Genomic DNA, 24,793 nt, shown 5'->3' with positions numbered 1-24,793 from the left:
GATTGGCTGAGCAGGGGGTTATTGACAGGGAGGAGACTCAGATCCTTGTTGGTCTCTTTTAAGACCAAGGAAATAAGTCAGAACCAGTTCTGTGTTTGATGAATTTTGCTGCTTCTCTGCATTAATGGTCTCTGAGCAGTTCATGATTCTCTCTAACATTGCAGTTCTCCTCAAATACTTGCTGAATAATTACTGTGCACTGTTGTTGATCTGGAGCTCATCACAGAGCTCTTTATTCAGGTCATTCAATGTCTGAAATTCAAGATCTGATGGTTAGTTTGTAAAAGCGGCAAAGAGTCCTGTGGCACCGTATAGACTAGCAGATGTTTTGGAGCATGAGCTTTTGTGGGTGAATACCCACTTCAGCGGATGCTTGTAGTGGAAATTTCCAGGGGCAGGTATATTGAAAATCAGGGCTCTTGGGTCCTATTCCAACTCTGCCACTGACTGGCTGTGTGACCTAAGAGAAGTTAATTCTCCTTTCTCAGCCTTAGCTTCTCCCTCTTTCGAGTAGGGATAATAATGATCCGCTCCTACCTACTTCACGGTGGGTGGAGGCAGGGTAGGCTCTAAGTTTTTTGCCGCCCAAAGGAAAAAAAAATTGGCTGCCCCACCCCAGCCCTGGGCCCCCCATAACCCTTTCTGCCCGAGCCCTGGGCTCTGCCCCGCACCCCTGCTGCCCCAGCTTTGGGCCTCCCCCCCACCTGCAGCCCCCTGCCGCCCCAGCCCTGGGCTGCCTTCCCACCAGTGCTCCCCACACACACCTCTGCTGCCCCAGCCCTGGGCTCCCCCCACACACCTGCACCCTCCTTTCGCCCCAGCCCTGGGTCACTGGTAACTTGCTCCCAGGGTGGGTCATTCAGCAGGAATTTTGGATGTGCACAGAACACAGACAGGACTGGTTCCCGCATGGTTACAGAGCTGCAGGAAAGTGGAACAATTTTCAGCTTGTGTGATTGGAGGATACCTGGATGCATATTATAAGACTGTCCTCCATATATGAGGAAAAGTTGAGGTGCCTTTATTATTCTTTGTTTCTATGGGGAATTTGCCAGTGCAATATTACTGTCTTCCTTTTAAACAAACAAAACTAGAAAAAAAATGGCAATGGCTGTTGAAAATAGCAATTCCAGTCTTAAAAACCACTGGGAAGCATTTCTTGCTCAATTTTATCTAGTAGGATGCCCCTGGAACAATGGGATCGAGAAACCTGCATCACTGAAAGTGCAGCCATGGAGTCACCACACAGCAGCCTTGCCTAGCAGGGGCAGGGGGGCGAGAAGCGACATCATCCGAGCTCCCTGCATCCAGGTCACTTTCCTCAGCCGGGCTGCGTCAGGGGAGGGCAGAGAGCAGCAGCTTCTGATGCTCCCCTCACAGCCCAGCCCAGGTGGGGAAAGTGACCAGGACGCAGGGAGCACATAGTGTTGCTCCTCGCTCCCCCCAGCCTCTGTGGGGCCACGGAGGAGCATTGGGGCAGGGGAGAGCAGTGAGCACCTTTGCACGGCCACACGGTGCCCTTTGACCCCCTGGAGCCCTGGGCAGCTGCCGTGGGCCCCACCCCTAAGGCCGGCCGGGCTCCCCAGCACGAACAGCAGAGACACAGGGAGACTGGCCACCCACTGAGCAGAGGTAGCCTGGGCGGCTCGTAATGGAGGCTTGGGGGGGCTCAGCCTCCCCAAACCTTGCGTCGCCAAGGGGACAGTGGGGCCCATGACTAGGGGCCCTGGCCAAATTGGGCCCTCCTGGAAAAGTCTCCCCCATGTCAGCCCCAGGGCTGGAGGAGCTCCCACTCCCTGCTACGGCCTGGGGGCTGCAGCAGGGCACAGAGCTTCTCTGGTCTCGGGGCCGCAGCGGGGCCGGGGTAAATGAGTGACAGGGTGGGGCCAGTGGGGGAAGGGATGGAACAGAGGTGACAGTGGGCGGGGCTGTGGGTGGAAGGGGTGGACGGGGGCGGAGCCACACACAGAAGTGGGGGGGGGGCAGGGTTCCGGTGCTGGGGCCCCTGCACTTGTTCTCCCTTTCCCTGGGCTTTGGCATCACCAGCCCCTGCTTAGCGAGTAGGGGTCAGTGGTCCCCAAAATGTGGGGCAGGACTCCTAGGGGGACACAGGAAGATTGATGGGGCACCTCAAGGCCTGAGCCAGACCCCATGGAGGGCAGGGAGGGAGCCCCACTCAGCCCCACTCTGCCCCAGCTCTTCCCCAACCCCACCCTCAGCCTGGGCCCCTGGCTCCCAGCCCGGCCTCGACCCCCTTACCCCTGTCCGCACCCCTCTCCCCAGCAAGCAACGGCCCCACTCCCAGCCCCGGTTCTCGACCGCGGCTTCCGAGGGGCCACAGCCATGGATACGAGGGCGCAGTGTGAAATGTTTGGGGACCACTGGGTTAGGGTGACGTCCTCAATCGCTTCTCTGCAGTCCAATGAAAGCGATTCCTCCCCCCCCCCACCCCTCCGTCAGGACGGCCTAGGTACGTTCTGCTGCCCTTCACTCGTACAGGAAGGAGAATAACATTTCATTCCACTCAATCCTAAAGTGATGTGTAACCCACCACCATCCCAAACTGGTCATTTTGTGGAAGCGGCCCCACCATGCTGCATAGCTAGGCAGAGTAGGGGTGTCTGTGCAAACACGGCCTGTTCCTGAAGTCTTCCCCCAGCTCCTCACTAGATGTGAGGGGGGAGCTCATTCAGCCCCTGCTTATGCTTAGTATTTAAAAACTCCTTAGTGGCCCTATCTCTGCCGGCCTTAGATTTCTCCTCCTGTCCACTTCTTGACAGCTCGGATGAGGTGGCCGAGTCGTAAAGGTGATGCTGCTAATCCATTGTGCTCTGCATGCATGGGTTCGAATCCTATCCTCATGGGATGCATTTAGTCTTCACCCTCCTTTATAGACAACCATCTCCCCCTTTGGTACAATGACAGACCCAGCAATGTTGCTTCTGTTACCCAAAATTGGGCCAGCTAGTAAGTGTAGGGAGGACTAATGACCCCCCAGAGTTTGGCAGAAAGCAGCACATTTATTATATTGATAGCTAAGCTCAAAAGAAGGGATGGGGGGGTCACACTCACACTTGCATACTCACGCTCCCAGGACAGGCCTGGCACTGGAGATGTCAGGATTCTTTAGGGTAAGTGTCCCCCAGTGCCGCGATGGATGGTGCGATGGAGGTAAGTCTTCCCGAGGGACGATGGAATGTAACGCAGCGAACCACTGGCCAGGCGGTCGGGGCGAAGGGCATTCACTGGAGGTACAAGCTTGTGAGTGACTCCTGAGCACAGGGCCCCTTCCCCTTTTAAGGACCTGCTCCTCATGGCCTGTGACTGGAGATGACTTGGCTGCATCTGGTGGGTCACACTCCACCTCAGCCAGTGTCCATGCAGTGTCCATGCTCTGGGTGTGCGAGTGCTGCCTAATGAGAGTCCCAGACACCTTGTCTACCTAGGAGCTCTTCTGCTCTTCCAGCTGTTCAACCAGCCCCTTCATCCCACAAGCATTGCGGGGGGGGGGGAGGAGGGGGAAAGCCACTTCACAGGCATTCAGAGAGGGAGAGGAGACGGGGCGGGGGAGGGGGGAGTGTAACAGACCTTTTGGGCATACAGGTTATATGGAGCACACAGATCACTGCTGCTCCTACAACAGGGTAAGTTCTCAAGAAGCATGTTTCTTACTCTGCCCATTGGTCAGTTTTGATGATTATCGATGGAAATATTTTGCCATTGGGTTGTGTGTTTACACAGAAATTGACATTTACCAACAAATACATAATTCTTCCAGTCCTGCCTAGTCTGCAGTTGGTGGGTTTAGAGGGACACATTCACTCTCCCCAGTCCCCATGCCAGGCCTGTGCTCTCAACTTCCCACACTGCTGGGATCCTTCCCTGGTCTCCCCCAGACCACTGCCCCCACCCCACTTCTGGGATCCCCTCCCCACACTGTCCAACTCCCCTGCTGGCAGGATCCCTTCCTGTTCCTTTCATTTCCTGTCTCCACTCTGGGTGAAAGCTCTGCACGGTTCCCACAGCAGAAGTTGAACCCAGGCCCGCTGGGTGAAAACCAGGAATCCTGACCACTAGCCCATATGGGACTATTGGTGCATCTGACGAAGTGGGGATTCACCCACGAAAGCTCCTGCTCCAATACGTCTGTTAGTCTATAAGGCGCCACAGGACTCTTTGCTGCTGTTATTACTACAACTCTCTAAGCAAGGCCTGCACAACATACGGGCCGCGGGCCGCATGCCTCACTCATTCTAAATCCCTCGCACATGGCACTCTGGGGGCAGCCCAGAGCCCTTTGAATCTCAGCCGCGGCTGGGAGTCAGAGGGCTCTGGGCTGCCCACAGTGGCGGAGAGCGTAGAGCCCTTTAAATTCCAGCCGTGGCCAGGAATCAAAAGGCTCTGGGTTGCCCGCAGCAGCGGAGAGCGTAGAGCCCTTTAAATCCCAGCCGTGGCCGGGAATCAAAAGGCTCTGGGTTGCCCGCAGCGGCGGGGAGCCCAGAGCCCATTAAATCCCAACCGCGGCTGGAAATCAAAAGGCTCTAGGTTGCCCGCAGCCGCGGGGATCCCAGAGCCCTTTGAATCTCAGCCGCGGCCGGGAGTCAGAGGGCTCTGGGCTGCCCGCAGAGATTCCCAGCCGCGGCTGGGATTTAAAGGGCTCAGGGCTCCCCGCGGCTGTGGGCAGCCCAGAGCTGTTTGAATCCCGGCATGCAGCCGCTGTTTGCCCCCTCCCCAGACCTCTGCCCCCCAGGGCCCCCACCCCCTATCTAAATGCTGCTGCTCCTTGTCCCCCGATTGCTCCCTCCCAAGACCCCTGCTCGAACTGCCAGTTGGGACCACAGCCCCTATCTAAGTCTCCCTTCTCCTTGTCCCCAACTGCCCCTCCAACTTTCCCCAGGACCCCACCCCCGCCCTGTCCCCTGGGACTCCCCTGCCTATCCAACTGCTTCCTGTCGCTTGACTGCCCCCTGGAACTCCCTACCCCTTCTCCAACCCCCAGCCCCCTTACCGTGCCACTCAGACCAGCGTGTCTAGTTCCATGCAGCTCCAGACACATTGCTGCCATGCTCCCCCATGGAGCCCACAGGCCCCACCCTGAGCACCTGCCTTCCAGATTTGAACACCTCAAAATTCAGGAGTGCTCAAGCTCAGTTTGGGCAGCTGTTACATCATTTCTCCCAAATTAAATATACTGACCCACTGTAACTTGCTGTAGAAAAAGCAGGATAAAATTGAGCAAGAAATGCTTATTAGCACTGGAATTGCTATTTTCAACAGCCATTGCCTTTTTGTTTGTTTCAGGAAGACAGTGATATTGCATAGGCAAATTCCCCATAGAAAGAAAGAGTGGAACAAAAGAATAATAAAGGCACCTCAACTTTTCCTCATTTATGGAGGACAGTTTTATAATATGCATCCAGATCTCCTCCAATCACACAAGCTGAAAATTGTTCCACTTTACTGCAGCTCTGTAAGCATATGGGAACCAATCCTGTCTGTGTTTTGTGCACATCCAAAATTCCTGCTGAATGACCTGCCCTGGGAGCGTTACCAGTGACCCAGGGCTGGGGAGGCAGGAGGTGTGGGGAGGCACTGGTGGGGGAGCCCAGTGCTGGGGCATCAGCAGGGTGGGGGGAGGGCACTGGTGGGGAGGAAAGGGGGAAGCCCAGCGCTGGGGCGGCAGGGGGTGTGGGTCAGTGGGGGGAGAGCCCAGGATTGGGGCAGCAGGGGGGTACAGGGGGGAGCCCAGGGCTGGGACTGGGGGCAGCCAAATTTTATTTTGCTTGGGGCAGCAAAAAAACCTAGAGCCAGCCCTGCCGGGTTCCCCCCAGCCGCCGGAGCCCCGAGCCCTTTAATTTGACCCTGAGGGCTCCCAGCCACCTCTTCAGCTGGGAGCCCCCGGTTGATTTAAAATAAAGTATCACCTCCCCACCCCCAACCTTCCTTTTTGGCCCACAGCTGTTTTGGTGGGGCAGCACTGGGGAAGGAGGGTTTGTTTCTGCAGGGCTGGACGGCCCTGGGGTGGGGTGTTGCTGCGGGGCCAGGAGGTTTTGGCCCTCGGCTGTTTTCTTTGGAGGAATGTGGCCCTCGCCGCTTTACGAGTTGTGCAGGCCTGCTCTAATGGTCTCTTCTGGCCATAAAGTCGACTAATTTCTGAAAAACTGAGTGTAGCATTGGGAGCAGCGTCTGATGTTTCCCTGTCTAGCCGGCTTGCTGCCTAGAACAAACGCTCCTTGAGTGGGGTGATCCACAGGGAGTAGCTCAAACCTGCAAAGTGCCTGGCCAGGGGCAGGACATTGGCACAGCAAGGGAGGGGTGTGGCAGTGACATCACAAAGGCCTTTTGCAGGACCTCAGACTATTGGTCCAAGGTGGTGGGGAGGTGGTGACCTCACAGAGAGATGCTGACATCAGCCAGGCAGGACAGGGGCGAGGGGCCAGGGAAACCTCAGAGACCCCTGTGGCTTTGCTTCAGCAAGTCTCCTTCTCCAGGTCTCTCTCTGAGGACTGAGAGAGTATTCGGGTTCACGGACGTGAGCGCCAGGAGCAACCACTTTTGAGTTTTCTCCTTCCCTTTTAGTGATTTTACTAGAAAACAGCCGTCCCTGTTTAGAAGGTAAGAGCCTCCTCGAGGTCTGAAACCTGTTCAGTCTGATCCATCTGGTGAGAGTTGAATTCTAGGCATGGAGAACACGAACTTAAGGAGGCAGAATTATATTGTGCACCTGGGATTTTGTCCCTAAGAATCACTGGGGACATTGGGGTTTGTCCTTTTTGTTTCACCTTTTCCTCCATCCCTCCCTCCCTCTTTTCTCTTCCTCTCTTGCTACTTCTGTCCTTTCTCCTGTTCCCCTCCCAAAACCAGGAGGGGATGTGTGTGTGTGTGTGTCATGGAGGAGGGCTCTGCAGCTCCCACTGTGGGAGGTCCACCTAAAAATGTGGGGCTGAAATAGTGCTCAGGCAGTGAGGACTGAATTAACCTTTTGTGGGTCCCAGCACCAAACATATTTGTAGGCCCCTATATAGTCACTGTGGGCTCTGAGTGTGGGCCTGGTGGGGCTGTGCCATTGGTGCCATAGCATACCCGGTACTGAACCTCAGAGACATTTTTCATTTTGATCACACACCTCTCCATGACTGTACGCATTGCCATACACAGCTCCCTCAGCCCCCGGGTTTTCTCATTGAGCTGTACACCCATGTGGGTTTACCAGTGTCCACAGTGAGCAGAACTTTCATAGTGATCAAGGAAACTCCCCACAGATTTATCTCCTTCCTCATTCAGACCTTCTCTAGCCATGTCTCGAGTACCCCCCATGTCACCAGTCACGGCATGTGGTCCTAGTCTCAGCTCAGAGTTCTAAAGCCAGCAGACACCTGATCAGTTCTGACAGATCCCTCCCTCAGCCCCCATCTTGCCATGTGAGCCAGCCACCTGCAAACACCATCTCCCCAAAGTCAGGACTTAGCCCTTGGGAATCCGAAGCCACCAGCCTCTCTCCCTCTGCTCCCATCTACATGCTAGTCTGCTACCTGGTCACCACCACCTCTCCCCATGCTTGTTTCCTTTCTACTTTGGACATGTTCCCACCCAGCTGGAAGCTTCCTCTGCCAGCCTGACCTGCTCCCTCTTTCCCTGCTCCCCCTGACATTCCTGTCCTACTGGTGATCTCTGTTCCTTGAGGTTAACTCCAGTGTCTTTAGCTGCTCTAGCTTAATGGCCCCAGTAGTCACAGAGCCACGTGTAGCTTCTCTGGCTACGGCCATGGGGCCAGTTCCCAGTGGCCAGCCTTAGCCAGCTGCAGCTACTAGCCGCAGGAGGGGTGGCAATGGCAGGGCTGAGCCTGCTTGAACCTTGCAATGGCTGCACTAGGAACTCTAAATCCTCAGCCCTGGCCCTAGGCAGCTGCAGACTCTGGAGTTAGGCACTTCCCTCCTCTAGGCCATGGCTTTAAATACCTGAGATTCCCATCACCTGCAGCAGAGGCCACCAATTCCCACGCCCCCCTCAGCCAGCACCTAGTCATGCAGAAAGTGCAGCCTGAGTGATTTTGGAGGCTGGGGTGGCAGGAGGATCCCGTCCCTGAGGAGCAGCTCTGCAACAAGCTCACGTGCTTCCCCGTTGGGACATTAGCCGTTACTGACAAGGTTTGTCTGTGTTCTTTTTTGTATCTCATTGTTAGGTGTGAGAAGTATGAACTGTTCAATAGGTTCCATTAGTTGGTTAATAAGATGTTTATGAGGTAAATCACTGGCTTTACAATAAGATCCAATCTGGAGCATATGAACTATTGACCCCTGGACTCCATCTCTGAGAGGGGACTTGTTTACCATCAGGGCACAGGCTCAAACCAGTCCAAACTGGTTTTTCCCACCAAAACCAGCCCTCAGCGTTCCATCTCCTCAGCACTTTTCCCGCCACAGAAGTGATATAAGGACGTGCTCAGCGCCTGCGCGGGGCCGCCCCCCCCAGTGACGGCCCCTCCACGGTCCGGTCTTCCCAGCGCTCCCGAGCCGGAGAGTGACAAGCCCCCTCGGTCCCGCCGTGAGACTGAGGAACAGGAGGCCTGTCACCCCCATTCCTGCCGTCCTGCATCCCTGGTGTCCAGCCTCCCACGGAGCCCCCTGGGGAGTGAGAGACCCGGCGGGGGCACTGGGGCTGGGCAGGAAAGTGACTCTGCCCCGGGGAACCTGGGAGAAGCCTCAGAGCTGCCTCAGCCCCAGTGGGATTTGGGGGGCAGAGACGGGGGCCTGGTGGGGGGATCCCCTGTGGTGTGGGGGGAGATGGGGGGTGTCAGGCAGGGAGGGGAGAAGCTGGAGTTGTAGGGAGGGGAAGGTCAGTGGGACGCGGGGGGGGGGTTGAACTGTCTCTGGGCAGCCAGGCACTTCCGGGGGGGGGGAGTGGCGGGCGGGGCAGGGGGGAGGGGGGTTAAATGGATCCTTCCCCTGTTTGTGCCACTTGCCTCTCGCCCCCGATACAAATTCTCTCTAGTTCTGCCCCTTTTCTCGCTCAGTATCTCACACGGGGCTATAAAATCTGGGGCGATTCTCCCCTTTCCCCTCCAATGATCAGCTCTCCCGTCTCCCCCGATTTCCCCCGTTCTCCCCATGAGTCTCAAACGTCTGTTTAAAATCTTCTCTAGTGAGGGGCATTTTCCCACCCGTTTGATCTGCAGCGATTTGTCCTTGTGTAGGTGGGAAATTGTCGCCCTGAGTCATTCCCCAGCACATGGCTGCCCCTGGAGTGGGGGTGGGATGGCTCAGTGGTTGGAGCACTGGCCTGCTAAACCCAGGGCTGGGAGCTGACTCCTTGCGGGGGCCATTTGGGGATTTAGTTGGGGATTGGTCCTGCTTTGAGCAGGGGGTTGGACTAGACACCTCCTGAGGTCCCTTCCAGCCCTGATATTCTAGGAGGTGCCGGGTCTCTGCCAGGGCAGGGCAGGGGGCAGGGGGAGCTGGAGCCGGGTCGCTTGGATGGGCTCTGGCTGGGAAGGTGCAATTCCTCCTCCCGGCCGCCGGGGGGCGCTGCGCTGCGGGAGCCACGTGAGCTGCCTCCTGGCCCTGCTGCTGCTCCTGCTCTTTGGAGCTCTGGCCCTGGGGCTCCTGCTGCTGCCTGGTGGGTGCCCGGCTGCCTCCTGCTGCTCCCAGCCCCGTGTGAGTGTCTGCGCCTCCCCGCCCAGAGCCCCTGCCTGCAGCCCCACCCGCAGCCAGCCCCTGTCACCTCCCCAGCCCCTGTCTGCACCCCTGCCCTGCCCCCATTGCACCCCTGCCCCTGTCTGCACCCCTGCCCTGCCCCCATTGCACCCCACCCACAGCCCCTGTCTGCACCCCTGCCCTGCCCAGAGCCCCTGCCTGCACCCCTGCCGCAGCCCGCCCCGGCCACCCTCCCCCAGCCCCTGTCTGCATCCCTGCCCTGCCCCCATTGCACCCCACCCACAGCCCCTGTCTGCACCCCTGCCCTGCCACCCCCATTGCACCCCTGCCCTGCCCCCATTACACCCCTGCCCCAGCCCCGTCTGCACCCCTGCCCTGCCACCCCTATTGCACCCCTGCCCTGCCACCCCATTGCACCCCCGCTGCAGCCACCCCATTGCACCCCTGCCCTGCCACCCCCATTGCACCCCTGCCCTGCCCCAGCCCCTGTCTGCAGCCCCTGCCCTGCCACCCCCATTGCACCCCTGCCCCATTGCACCCCCTGCCCTGCCCCCCATTGCACCCCTGCCCTGCCCCAGCCCCTGTCTGCACCCCTGCCCTGCCATCCCCATTGCACCCCTGCCCTGCCCCAGCCCTGTCTGCACCCCTGCCCTGCCCCATTGCACCCCTGCCCTGCCCCAGCCCCTGTCTGCACCCCTGCCCTGCCACCCCCATTGCACCCCTGCCCTGCCCCCGCCCCTGTCTGCACCCCTGCCCTGCCACCCCCATTGCACCCCTGCCCTGCCCCAGCCCCGTCTGCAACCCCGCCGCAGCCAGCCCCATTGCACCCCTGTCCTGCCCCAGCCCCTGTCTGCACCCCTGCCCTGCCCCCAGCCCCTGCCCTGCCCCTGCCCTGCCACCCCATTGCACCCCTGCCCTGCCCCAGCCCCGTCTGCACCCTTTGCCCTGCCACCCCCATTGCACCCCTGCCCTGCCCCAGCCCCTGTCTGCACCCCTGCCCTGCCCCCTGCCCTGCCACCCCCATTGCACCCCTGCCCTGCCCCCAGCCCCGTCTGCACCCCGCCGCAGCCAGCCCCATTGCACCCCTGTCCTGCCCCAGCCCCTGTCTGCACCCCTGCCCTGCCCCCATTGCACCCCTGCCCTGCCACCAGCCCCTGTCTGCACCCCTGCCCTGCCCCAGCCCCTGCCCTGCCCCCTGCCCTGCCACCCCCATTGCACCCCTGCCCTGCCACCCCCATTGCACCCCTGCCCTGCCCCAGCCCCGTCTGCACCCTTTGCCCTGCCACCCCCATTGCACCCCTGCCCTGCCCCAGCCCCTGTCTGCACCCCTGCCCTGCCCCTGCCCTGCCACCCCCATTGCACCCCTGCCCTGCCCCAGCCCCTGTCTGCACCCCTGCCCTGCCCCAGCCCCATTTTATTGGGACAGTCTCAATTTTGGGGTCTTTTTCTTATATAGGATCCTATTACCCCATCTGCACCCCTGCCCTGCCACCCCCATTGCACCCTGTGCCCTGCCCCCTTTGCACTCCCTGCCCCCAGCCCCTGTCTGCACCCTCTGCCCTGCCACCCTCCCTGCCCCCAGCCCCTGTCTGCACCCCTGCCCTGCCACCCCTGCCCACAGCCAGCCCCTGTCTGCACCCCTGCCCTCCCCAGCCCTGTCTGCACCCACTGCCCTGCCACCTCCTGCCCACAGCCAGCCCCTGTCTGCACCCCTGCCCTGCCACCCTCCCTGCCCCCAGCCAGCCCCTGCCTGCACCCCTGCCCTGCCACCCCCATTGCACCCACCGCCCGCAGCCCCTGCCTACAGCCACCTCCTGCTCCCAGCTGCTCCCCTGTGTCAGTGTCTGCACCCCGCTCCTCCCTGCCCACAGCTGGCCCCTGCCACCGTCCCCACCCGCAGCCTCTGCCACCCCCGCCTCCAGCCAGCCCCTGTCTGCACCCCCTGGCCAGAGCCAGCCCCTGCCATCTGTCCTGCCACAGCCCCTGCCCACAGCCCCTGCCCCCCCCCCCACCCCCGCCCCAGCCCCATTCCCCCCCACACCCAGTCAGCCCCACCAGCCCACAGCCAGCCCCAGTTGCAGCCAGCCCGTGTCTCACTCCCTGCCTCCAGCTAGCCCTGCCCCACGCCCCTGTCTGCAGCCAGCCCCATGGCCACTGGTGCCCTGCAGTTCTCAGGGCACGAACCCTGCACACCTGCTTCAATGAGGGGGGCAGGGAGCTGCCGGGACCCACACACGTGGACACCCGAATGTGACCAGACAGCGAGTGTGAAAAATCAGGACAGAGGGTGAGGGGTAATAGGATCCTATATAAGAAAAAGACCCCAAAATTGAGACTGTCCCAATAAAATGGGGACATCTGGTCACCCTAGCACACCCCAGGGAGTGGCGGGGACCCACACATGGGAAACGGAGCTCAGTTCTAGTTCAGGCCCATCTTTGTAAAAAAGAACTGTAAGTCGGGTTAACATACAGCTCTATTTTCTCAGAGATGTCAGGCTTTTAGGTTCTTAAATCGCTGTCTGGGTGGTAAATTTTAAAAATACCTCCCGGGAAAATACGGACATATGGTAACCCAATAGGTACAAAAAATCCATACTGTGGCACATCTCTTAAATCAGAACTTTCTATAGGGAACCGGTTGTTAAGATTTTAGCAGCTCATCACTGGAAGGGAGGCGCACGTGTCCCCCGTGGGGACTGCCCAGACCCCCGTTTCCCAATCCCAGTTGTTGCCCCCTAACTACCAACACAGTTGCCCCCAACCATCAGTTGCCAGTCACCCGCCCATCCCCCACTGCTGCCCCCTTCCTTTATCCAGGGACCTTTCAGCAACCCGTCCCCCTCCCTTTTAATCAGCTCCTCAAAGGGCTCCCTGCTGCCCATGGGAATGGTGGGGGTGGGGCAACCATCACTTCCAGAATTGTAACATTTTCAGTAATCTCATACTGTAAAATCTCATATCTTTACATACAGTGTTACTACACATTTTAACAGGAGGATAATATTCAGTAGATTATGTGTTTTCAAATGGTACCTCACAAGCCATACTGTGTACAAAATTGATCATGATTTTCTAGAAGAGTGAGCACAGGGGTATAGACTGACACAGTGTCTGTGTGTGTGTTCCCAGCAGATATGTGGGTATTTCAATCCCTTATAAGCATAGTGTTCAGCATCTTCAAGGCCCTGGGGAACTGGTCCTGGGAATTCACTCTTTTACCAAGTGTGACACTGTATGGAATTGTGAGACACTTTGGTATTAATAATAAAATAATAATATAATCTGATAAAATTGCAATGAATCGTGCTAGATATGCCATGCCAAGTGTCAGTAAAAATGTTATGATTTGCCAAGTATGATAATATTATTTCTATGTTTGTATCACCTTTGTATTGTGAGTTATAGATATGTAGGGTATATCTGTATTTCCAGACTTGTGCAGTGTTTCTGGGTGACACCCCCAGACATATTGGGATCAACACTGCCTAGCCTGTTTGATGGCCCATTGACGATCATCAGCTGTACAATGAGCCCAGGGAAAGGACCAAGGGGATACACCTATTGAGTCAGCAAGACATGCCGGGGTATGCCTGTGTAATGAGAACTCCAAGGCTTTTCCATGCCACGTGCTGTGAATCTTGTGTTTGGAACACAGGAAGTACAGGCCACATGGCAAAAGGAATATAAAGGGCAGCTGCATCATCTCCATTTTGTCTTCAATCCCCCTTCCTACCTCTGGAGCAACTTCTCTACAAACTGAAGCCTTGAACAAAGGACTGAATGACCCATCCAAGCTATGGATGTGTTCCAGACGGACTTTCAAGCCAGCAACTCACCAGTACTGCTAAGAACCTGATATATCCATTTTGGAATGTATCTGACTGCTTTCCCATTTAACTTCTTTCTGTCTTTCTGTCTTTCTTTCGTTTAAACCTTTAGTTTAGATGCTAAAGGATTGGCTGGAAGGATGGAATTTTGGGTAATATCCAAACCTATACTGACCTGGTGATGTGGCTGACCCTTTGGGGTCAGAGGAACACTTTGTTTATGTGAGCAGAGTTTTTAAATAACCTCTCACTGTACTGGACCTCGCTGCTGATTAGGAACCAGAGAACTGGGATGGAATAAAGGGGGCCGTGTGATTTCTTTTTTCAGCTTCTCGATAACCCTAGTGGGGGATCAGAAGCACAGTTGGTGACTGGTCAGTGAGTTTAACTTCAGTGTTAACCAGCAGTTTTGGGAGCATCTGCTCTCCCTTTTTCAGCCTGCCCTAACTTTGGGATTTTCAGTGAGAACTGCCCCTGGCCCACCAGGTCACACTAAGCACTGAAGTTAAATTAATAGAATGTTTTTTTATGACCAAGTCTTATGAAATCAACTGAATTCCTTTGTTTTCTTTCATCTGAGCAGGGTTTCTAGTTTTCCAGCATGATGTGATCTCCCAGCTGGAACAAGGGGAAGAGCCATGGGTCCCAGACCTCCAGGGTTCAGAGGAAAGAGAGATCCTGAGATCTCCCTGCACAGGTGAGGAAACATTAAACCACCTCAGAATCTGTAAGTGCCTGAAGGAAACATCTGGAATGCCCAACAAAGCCCTTGGGGAGATCTCTCAGTTCATTATTGTCACTTGCAGGGGTCATATCTTCAGGGTAAATATAGTTCATGGCTTCCTATAGATCCTAGCAGACACCAGGCAATAGCTTCCTCCCTTCCCCCTGCGTATTTGGATGGGATGTGAAGGCTGAATTCATCCCCCTCCTCTCTCCTATTTGGGGGAAGAGTTTGGGGGAGTTCAGCTCCTGATTTTTATTTGACCTGTCTTCAGCACTTGTTTTTGTTTGGTCTTCCCCTTTCCATCCCTGTTTGAGGTTTCTGTCTCTGTCACAGCAGGTGATGCAATGGCATGTGAGAAAGAGGAGCAGAATTCTCAGCCTGAAAATGTTGAGCCAGTGGGTAAAAACAGAGCATTATTGCAAAGATCGAAAAGGAATGTGTCCAGGAGTCATGAGCAGGGAAAATCCTGGGAGATTCAGCACAGACCAAAAACAGATCAAGGAAACCAGCCAGGGAAGAAAGTGGATAAATTTATTTCTTCTTGGGGAACTCAGAAGATCCTCATGGAAACCACAACACAGCAGGATATCCTCAGGCGAAAGAGAAAAAATACATGCAGTGAGTGTGGAAAAACTTCTCTCACAGCTCAGCCCTTTCTGTACATCAGAAAATCCATACAGGGGAAAGGCCCTATGAATGCACTGAGTGCGGGAAAACCTTCAATCGGAGTTCGCACCTTATTAGGCATCAAACAATCCACGGAGGAGAGAGCCCCTAGGAATGCTGTGAGTGTGGAAAATGCTTCACTAGCAGTTCAAACATTAGATTTAATTTACTCTGGTTCCTCAACTGTTGCTACAGCTCTACTACCCATCAATCCAAAGACTGAGAGAAATGGAGAGTTCCAACCATTGTCCTTTTAGTATCTTATTGTTCCTCTCTCTGTTTTTTGTGCTGGCCTTTCTATTCTATCAGTTTCTGCCTTTGTTTAGTTGGTAACAGTTGGTTTCCATCACTCACGTTTGTTTGTTTAAATCTCTATCCATTGTTAAATAATTTTTTTGCTTGTTCGATAACTGTACTCAGGTGCTGTGTGAAATACAGTAGCAATGGTCCACAGTAAAACTAGTAACCTGGGATACTTGGGGAAGAGAGGATCTGGGATTTCATCAAGTATCTGGTGATCCGGGCTGGACCCCAGAGGGGGACACATTGAAGGAACTCAAGGGTTAAGGTGGCTGCTGTAGCTCAGAGGAGGGTCCTTGAGTTCCAGCAGGCTGGTGAGTTTGGTCACTAACATCCAGCTGCCAAATGCAAAACTCCCTCTTCCTTGTGGCAGGTGGCAACAAGGCGACTTACAGTCCTCAGCACCCTGAGAAGGGTCACAATGTGTCTCTATGTTGATCCACCTGTCAAATTCACACAGGGAAAGCTCCCGATAGCACAAAACTCTGCCCTGTGAAATCATGGAACATGTGCTCTGTGCTCTGTGAAAGCAGGTAAAGAATCCAAGCGCTGGAGGACAGGGTTTGGGTCCAGAGTGACCTAGACAAATTGGAGGATTGGGCCCAAAGAAATCTGAGGAGGTTCAACAAGGAGAAGTGCAGAGTCCTGCACTTAGGACGGAAGAATCCCAGGCACTGCCACAGACTGAGGACTGACTGAGTGAGGGGGGTTTGATAGCAGCCTTCAACTACCTGAAAGAGCAGCAGTGTGGGCTTTCTCCTGGCCATTTTTGCTGGGCTGGGCAGGCGTCCTGGAGGCCTTTCTAGAAGAGAATTGGGAACGGAGTTAGAAAAACCAATGTGAAAACCAGAACCTCAGGTTTAGACTCATTTATTTATAATATTAAATCTTCAATTCTAGTGTCACAGTCAATACAATTGCTTCAGCCTGATAGTTGCCCAAAGGGAAACTTAACTTCTCTCCAAAGGGAGTGGAGAGAAAACACTTTTCAGAGTCCAAGAGAGACAAGGCAGGTGAGGGTAAGAGCTTGCAGAGGACCAACCTCTGTTGGTGAAAGAGACAAGCTGTGGAGCTAACCCCACACACTTCTTCAGTTCTGTGTAGCCTGGAAGTTCGTCTCCTCCATAACCAGCAGTTAGAACATAAGAACAGCCACACTGAGTCAGACCAGTTCATCTAGCCCACTCTCCCAAAAGTGGCCAATGCCCAGCACCCCAGAGGACCCCTGGGGCCAACATGGATACAGCACCACCACAAACAAGGTTAAAATCAATGCACATGGGAGAAGGATCTTGTGTTTCATTCCTTATGGCCTTGTCCCATCGTGTGGCCATTTCCTTTTCTTTTCTGTTAAAAGCTTTGGTGCTTTGCACAGAAATATTATTTCCCCAGGAGAGACTCAGGAGTGGGGGCTGCATTCCTGTGCCAAACAGTCACTGGAAGGGGGCAGACAAAGGCCTTTAGGACGAGGCGTCCCTCACTGTCAAAAGATCATCTCCCTCCTGCAGGTCACTGGCAGCCTGAATTTGTTCCTTATCCTCCCAGAGTCTGGGGGCTGGAATCAGCACTACCCAGCCCCTCCATATGTAGCAGGAACAAACACAAACCTGGTCTTTAAAACAAGCTGTCCCCTTCCTTCTCAGGGAAGATTTTTCTGTGATTGAAGTTGAGCTTCAGTGCCCCTCTCCTAGGGGCGGGGCAGGTGTGGGGCCAGCTCCCAGTGAGATCTGTTTTCACCATTGCCCCCTTTCAGTCACTCTGGGATCCTAACTCTGCTCCCAGCTGTCAGGCAGCTTCCAGCCCATCCACTCTGTTCATTAACTTCATGGTCATGTGTCACCCCCTTTGCCAGCACACAGAGCCTGCAGGAAAGCTACTCCTGCCAGATGCATTGGTATAGTGGTGTGTGTAGGTGTCTTCTAAGCAATTCATCTGGGTTTGATTCCCAGCCAATGCAATAATGGCTTTTCTCTTTTGTTGTTTCCTCATCTGGAAGTGGCTTAATTTCAGTCACATTGTGTTACAATCACATTATCTATAGAATGAGACAATAAATGTGTCGAAGTCCAGCAGGTCATACAGGATGGAGGCACACAAGGGGCTGGAATATGTAATCTGAGAAAGACAGAACCCTTGGAAACCTGCATCTCCCATCCCCTGGCTTTGCGTGTTATGATTCCAGCTGCGTGAGCTGTTTGTAGGATGTTCCGGCACGATGGGGAAATGAAGTTTTGAGTCAGTTTTTGCTCCTGCAGATTCCTTTGCTGTTATAATTATAATGACATGAACAAAAGGGAGGCACAATAAACCCCCAAATTGCAATACAGGTGGGGAAAGGGAAGATCACGGTTAAGCCAAACACGTCAAAATAAAAATTAATACTAAAAAAGGGGAGAGGGAAGAGATCAGGTATGTGGAGATCCCCTTGATATTTCAATGCACATTGTTAGAATCAAAGTTCATACTTGACACTGGAAAACCCGCAACTACCTGTCTCTCTGAACACCTATGATGAGCAAGATGGAGTTGGGACACCTGTTCTGCTTCAATCATTTACTGTCTCTCTGTTCTCTCCTTCTTCTCCCCCCAATTCCTCGTCTCCAATGTCTCTGCCTTTCTCCTCTTGCTCCCTCTCCCCTGCCCTTTCCCAGGAACTCACACTCTACAGCATTTAGGACAAGCCAGAGCTCCCATGTTCTGCACATGAGCCTTTGTCAGAGGACGTGTGACCCCGGTCAGAACCAGTCACCAGATCAATATGACCCTTTATGGGCGACTTCTCTGCCTGCTCTGCAATTTACATCTCCCCTCCCCGCAAACAGGGTGGGGTACAGCTCTGACAGAGGCCTAACAGGAGAAATTTCAGCCCAAAGACAAATTTGTGTGAAATGCTGAGAAGTGAAGAGCCCCCTTCCCCTCCCCCCAAATCCCCAGAACTCTAGTGTCACCCCCATGGCACCAGCACAGGGAACCCAGTGAGATGGGGTTACAGAATACAAGGGGGGAGGCAGCAGAGAGAGAGTTGACAGGGAATCTCTCTTTTTTCTTCTCTCGTCACTTTCTGTTCTTCTCTTTCCTTCCAGGAACTGCAGTCACAGCAGGGAGGGGTTTGTCTCCGTGTCTATCACGGAGGTGGTGGAAGTGACGGATTCTGTGATTTCCTGCAACCTCCGTGACTTCTGCAGTGGGCACAGTGGCTGACTCCAGGGCCACTCAATCAACTGGCTCCAGGGACCGCCCAAGCAGCGGCCAATGCGGCTGGCCCTGGGGACCACTTGACCAGCTTGGTGGCCTCTGGCAGCACTTCTGGGGTGGCCAGAGCAGCAGCTGGCCCCCTGGGGCTCCCCCCTGCCCTAGCAGCAGCTGGAGTGGCAGCGACTCTCAGGGCTTCTCCCCTGGTAGCTGGTGCTCATTATCCATCAAATAAATCAAAACACTTCCCCCTGCAAGTGGATTTAGCCCGGGACCCTCAGAGTCAGCAGCTGTTACGCCCCCACTGAGCTCTCTGGTCAGGTGTCCTAGTGCCAGGAGCCTCCGATGTAGATCCTAAAATAGCGCTTTTGCACCAGGGGCAGCTGAAATTTTGGACCAGACATTGTAGCTCCTCTGTTATTTTACTGAATTGCTTCAAAACAGCAAGTGTAGAAAGTCTCCTAAGTGCCAGGCTCTCTGCCATGGAAACAGCTGCCCCTGCTCTCCAGGAGTCTGTGTGTTCCACCCAGCAACGTACACACCTGCTCCGCACTGAAGGGGGGTCAGACAGTGACGGTAACGCAAATCTTCAGACTATTAACCCAGGTCCCTTTCTTTAACCCAGGACATGCCAGTCACCTGTTAGCCATGGCGTTATCTTCATCTTCAAATACCTCTCAGGACATTTAACAGAGGGAGTGAACCCCCCCAAATGGCTCCCTGTTGAGGCGTTGTACCGAACCTGCCCCTGTAGACTGTCTGGTTTTATACTCTTAGAGCTTTTTCTCTTCAAACCCCTTATCCCAATCTCTGGGCCAACCTCCGCATTTCAGAGTTTAGAATTTACTCTCATCACCCTCCTATGGCACTTTCCATGTGAATTGGGCAAAGCAAGTGGGGGAAGCTCCGTGGCTAATGAAAACCAACGCTCTGGGTGAGGCCTGAACTCACACCCACAGCTGTATTTCCCCCTGCATGAGCCACTATAGGTGCTTCTTAGACAAACTTGGGCTGTAGGTGGTTATGTGTGTCTGTGCTTCACCACTTTGGCTGCTCTGTGAAAAGCTGATGGTTCAGACAGAAGCTGGTGGGGTTTTGTTTTGTTTTAAGCAATTAGAGTCTAGTACATTTTAACAGGCAGAAAATGTCCTATTCTGGTCTAGCCCCATTTGACTCCTTCTGTCCATCTTCTTCCTTCCCCCTCAGTGTCTTTCCTTCCCCATTGGGGACATGCAGAGATGAACCCCAGTCAGTCTCTGTCACAGAGAGTCTGTATCTCCTAAGGAATGTGAGTGAAGGATTCCAGCTGAATTAACTCCACTCACCTGGGTTAGAAACATTTGTTTCTTTCGAGCACATAGTGGGAAATGGGACATTAATTCAGACCCAGGAGGCAAGGCAGAGAGGCTTCATGCTCTTGATCTCCATGAAGGGAGAGAGGATCCCCAGGAAGGAACAGAGCTTCCTTTAGATTCAAGCTGGGTCTCCTGGAAGTTGGAAAAGACCCTTGGTCACTGAGGATCTCATGGGATCGTGCTGCTCCAGAGTCCTGGGTGCGGGGAGGGTGTCACTGCACAGTCTGAAATGGAAGGGAGGACCCTGGAAGGGAAGGGGAGGAACAGAAAATGGAGAAGAATGAAACAGAATAAAGGCCTCTTCTGTCTCCCATCCCCAACCCAGCAAGAACTGTTATCAGTGGGGAAACTCCCCACGATGAATGGCAGAGACCACAGAGACATTTGCCTCATGCTAAGAAGTAAGGTGACCAATCACCAAGTGTGAAAAATCAGAGACTTTCACCAGATGCATTGGTGGTATAGTGGTGAGCATAGCTGCCTTCCAAGCAATTGACCCGGGTTCAATTCCCAGCTAATGCAATGATATGATGATTCCTCCACTGGGAATTAGTTTAATTTCAGTCATGTTGTATCAGTTTATCAATGGAATGAGAGAATCAGTGTCCCAAATCCCAACAGGTCATTAAACACCCAGTGGAGGAAGAAAGGGGTGGGACTATATAATAAGCAGTTGGAGTCATCCTGTTATTACTATGCTTGGTTCAATTTTTTTTTTAAATTCCTTTACTTCCCTCTCCCTTTTAGACTCAGAGCCTTTAAGGTCAGAAGGGACCAGTGTGATCATCTAGTCTGACCTGCTGCACCTTGCAGGCCAAAAGACCCACCCACCCACTCCTGGAATAGACCCGGGATGGGAGGCAGCTCTGTGCACTGCCCCTACCCCAGGCAGCACATGGAGGCCCTCTGCTCCCCTCCCCCCACAACGGGTGTGCAGAGATGTGCCAGCAGCACTAAGGTGGCTCCCTGCCCACTCTACATCCGCCCCTCCATGACGCTCCCAGAAGTGGCTGGCATGTCCCAGCATCCCCTGGGGTGGGGGGAGTGTCTCCACGTGCTGCCCCTGCCCTGAGCACCAACTCTGCAGCTCCCATTGGCCAGGAACTGTAGCCAATGGGAGCTCTGGGGGCAGCGCCTGCAGACAGCAGCACATGGAGATCCCCTGGCCCCACTCATCTAGGAGCTGCTGCCAGAGGGTTGTGTGTACCGGTCACTTTGGGAGCTGCACCACCCACCCACCCCAGCGCAGAGCCCACACCCAAATTTCCTCCCAGTGCTTGGCTTGTCTTCCTTTCACCAGAACCATCCTTCTTCTCCTGGGCTGCAAGTAGCCACCCCTAGGAAGACAAGAGGCAGGCACAGGATTCTGCCAGGTAAGTGTCTCCCAGCACCGCGATGGACGGTGCGATGAAGGTAAGTCTTCCTGAGGCACAATGAACTGCAACGCAGCGAACCACTGGCCAGACGGTCGGGGCGAAGGGCGTTCACTGGAGGTACAACCTTGTGAGTGACTCCTGAGCACAGGGCCCCTTCCCGTTTTAAGGACCTGCTCCTCATGGCCTGTGACTGGAGATGACTTGGCTGCATCTGGTGGGTCACACTCCACCTCAGCCAGTGTCCATGCTCTGGGTGTGTGATCGCTGCCTAATGAGAGTCCCAGACACCTTGTCTATCTAGCAGCTCTTCTGATCTTCCAGCTGTTCAACCAGCCCCTTCATCCCACAAGCATTGCAGGAGGGAGCGGGAGTGGGAGGGGGAAAGTCACTTCACAGGCATTCAGAGAGGGAGAGGAGACAAAAATGGGAATGGGGGAAGTATAACAGACCTATTGAGCATAGAAATCACTGCTGCTCCTACAACAGCAGGGACAGGCCACTAGGAGCTGGGAAAAATTAAGCCCTCATGTTTCTGGCTGGTTTTGAACCAGGGACCTTTTGCGTGTTAGGCAAACGTGATAACCACTACACTACAGAAACTCTGTTGCAGGGCTCTGCCCCTCCCTTCATAAGAATATAAGAACGGCCATACTGGGTCAGACCAAAGGTCCATCCATCCCCATATCCTATCTGCCAATAGTGGCCAATGCCAGGTACCCCAGAGGGACTGAACCTAACAGGTAATGATCAAGTGATCTCTCTCCTGCCATCCATCTCTACCCTCTGACAAACAGAGGCTAGGGACACCATTCCTTACCCATCCTGGCTAATAGCCATTAATGCACTTAACCTCCATTAATTTATCTGCAAAAAGAACAAGGAGAACATGTGGCACCATAAAGACTAACAAATGTATTTGAGCATAAGCTTTTGTGGGCTAAAACCCACTTCATCGGATGCATGCAGTTAAAAATACAGTAGGAAATATATATACACACAGAGAACATGAAAAAAATGGGTGTTGCCATACACACTATAACAAGAGTGATCAGTTAACGTGAGCGGTTATCAGCAGGAGAAAAAAACCTGGTGTTGGGAGGGGAACAGGAGAAAGGACAAAGGAAGCAAGAGACGAAGAGAAAAGAGGGATCAGACAGTGGATGGAGCAAGAGGTGAAACAAAAAGGACAACCCCCAATGTCCACAGTGATTCTAAGGGACAAAATCCAGGTGTGCAATAAAATTCTGCCTCCTTAAGCTCATGTTTTCCATGCCTAGAATTCAACTCTCAACAGATGGATCAGACTGAACAGGTTTCACACCTCCAGGAGGCTCTTACCTTCTAAACAGGGATGGCTGTTTTCCAGTAAAATCACTACAAGGGAAGGAGAAAACTCGAAAGAGGTTCCTCCTGGCGCTCACGTCCGTGAACCCGAATACTCTCTCAGTCCTCAAAGAGAGACCTGGAGAAGGAGACTTGCTGGAGCAAAGCCACAGGGTCTCTGAGGTTTCCCTGGCCCCTCGCCCCTGTCCTGCCTGGCTGATGTCAGCATCTCTCTGTGAGGTCACCACCTCCCCACCACCTTGGACCAATAGGCTGAGGTCCTGCAAAAGGCCTTTGTGATGTCACTGCCACACCCCTCCCTTGCTGTGCTAATGTCCTGCCCCGGCCAGGCACTTTGGAGGTTTGAGCTACTCCCTGTGCATCACCCCACTCAAGGAGCGTTCGTTCTAGGCAGCAAGCCGGCTAGACAGGGAAACATCAGATTCTGCTCCCAAAGCTACACTCAGTTTTTCAGAAATTAGTCGACTTTATGGCCAGAAGAGACCATTAGAGCATCTAATCTGACCCCCTGCATATCACAGGCCTCCTGTAGGACACCATAGCTATTTCTGGGGCAAACACATTCCAGAAAGGCATCTAGTCTTCATGAAATGACATCAAGAGATGGAGAATCCATCACTTTCCTTGGTAACTTGTTCCTGTGGTGAATCATCCTCGGTGCTGAATATTTGTGCCTTAGTTGTAATATGAATTTGTCTCTTTTCACCTTCCAGCCATTGGGTCTTGTTATTCCTTTCTCTGCTAGATTCAAGAGCCCTTTAATACCCAATCTTTTCTCTCCATTAAGGCACTTCAACACTTCAGTGAAGTCACCTTTCAATCTTCTTTTGATCAGCTAAACAGGTTGAGCTCTTTCAATAGCTCACTAGAAGGCATTTTCCTCCAGACCTCACAACATTTGGTGGCTCTTTCTGCCCCAGCTCCAATTTCACAACATCTTTTTCAAATGAGGACACCAAAGCTGAAGGCAGTATTCCAGTATCAGTCTCACTGATGCCATGTCACCTCCTGTGACATTATTGACATAATCTGTAACTGTACAGATCACCGTTGTGACCACTGTTCTATATTTGCAGCCAATATTGTAGAAAGGTGTCGTGCAAGGGGGAGAGGTTCTGATTGGTTGATTATAATGATGCTATCTCTAGATACGTATCATTTTTGTAGTTCACGTTATGAATATTGGCTCTATGCTGCCCATATTTCAATCTTGTGCTCTGCTTCCGGTGTCAGTTCTGTCTAGCCTGCTTGATGGCCCATTAAGGGCCATCAGCTATACAATCGACCCACTGAGAGAAGGCAGATACGCCTTGTGACTCAGCAAGGTAGCAGGGACCTGCCTATGGAGAGAACTCTACGGTTTTTCTGTGCCACGTGCTGGATAGAGTGTCCTTGGGACAAAGAAAGCAAAGACCATATGGCAAGAGACTATAAAAGGCTGATGCCTTATCTCCATCTTGTCTTCAATCCTGCTTCATACCTCTGGAGGGACTTTGCTACAAACTGAAGCTCTGTACAAATGACTGAATGACCCATCCTAGCTTTGAATAGACTCCAGAGACTTGATTTGAACCTGCAGTTTATTCCATCACTGTTACAAGCCTGAACCAAGAACTTTGCCATTACTGTATGTGAAGGGTTCAAATGCACGTGCATTTTATATAACAACCTGGTCTATGGATTGTGCCAGCTCTTTTCCAGACCCAAAGTCCAGAGTATGGTCAAGGACCAGAGGCCTAGGAAATCGTGATCAGCTAAGAGAAAGCTGGGGTAAACAGAAAGCCTTGCTTGCTAAGATAGGCCCGGTCAGCAAATTGCCAGGTGTTGGAGCTAAGAACTAAATGATTGTGTCTTATTCAGAATTGCAGACTGAACAAAGAATCCCTATTCCTATTGTGTTTGTTTCTTCTCTAGGAGACATTCTTCCCACAGATCCAACCTTGAGTTTATGAAAAGTTGGCACGTCAGTATAAGATATGGCATCCTTCCACCTCCCTTCCACGGGACCAATGCCTGCCTTAAGACCAGGCGGCTCTAGAAATCAGGCTGCCCCAAGCAGCGGGTGCGCTGCGCGTTGAGCTGCATGCCAGCGGCAGATCCACGGGCCGAGCGGATCTGCCGCAGGCATGACTGCGGGAGCTCAACCGGAGCCGTGGGAAGAGGACCCGCGCAGTCATGCCTGCGGGAGCTCAACCGAGCCACATGCCGCCCCCAGGAAAGGGGCCTGCTTGGCTCTGGGGTCTAGAGCCACCCCTGCTTAAGACACACAGAAAACAATCTTTATTGCCATATACTTTCACTCTTTCTTTGCTTTAACCCCTAGGAATGTACCTGTTGGACAATCAAAGGAG

General features: G+C 53.7%; 1 protein-coding gene and 2 non-coding genes across 3 annotated transcripts in view; 2 read left to right on the top strand and 1 right to left on the bottom strand.

Moving 5' to 3' along the window:
* LOC120381594 (zinc finger protein 850-like) overlaps positions 1-24,793 on the top strand; it is a gene marked incomplete at its 3' end in the record, with an annotated part of 191,239 nt that overhangs the window by 13,256 nt on the left and 153,190 nt on the right. The window lies entirely within an intron of this gene.
* TRNAG-UCC lies at positions 20,173-20,244 on the top strand. The gene has a single exon. It is a non-coding gene; the product is annotated as a tRNA-Gly (tRNA).
* TRNAV-AAC lies at positions 21,626-21,698 on the bottom strand. The gene has a single exon. It is a non-coding gene; the product is annotated as a tRNA-Val (tRNA).

The sequence above is a fragment of the Mauremys reevesii genome, linkage group 14, assembly GCF_016161935.1.
Source record: "Mauremys reevesii isolate NIE-2019 linkage group 14, ASM1616193v1, whole genome shotgun sequence".
Classification (NCBI taxonomy): Eukaryota; Metazoa; Chordata; order Testudines; family Geoemydidae; genus Mauremys; species Mauremys reevesii.
Note: the sequence above shows the minus strand (reverse complement) of the source record. Positions and strands in the feature narration are given on the sequence as shown.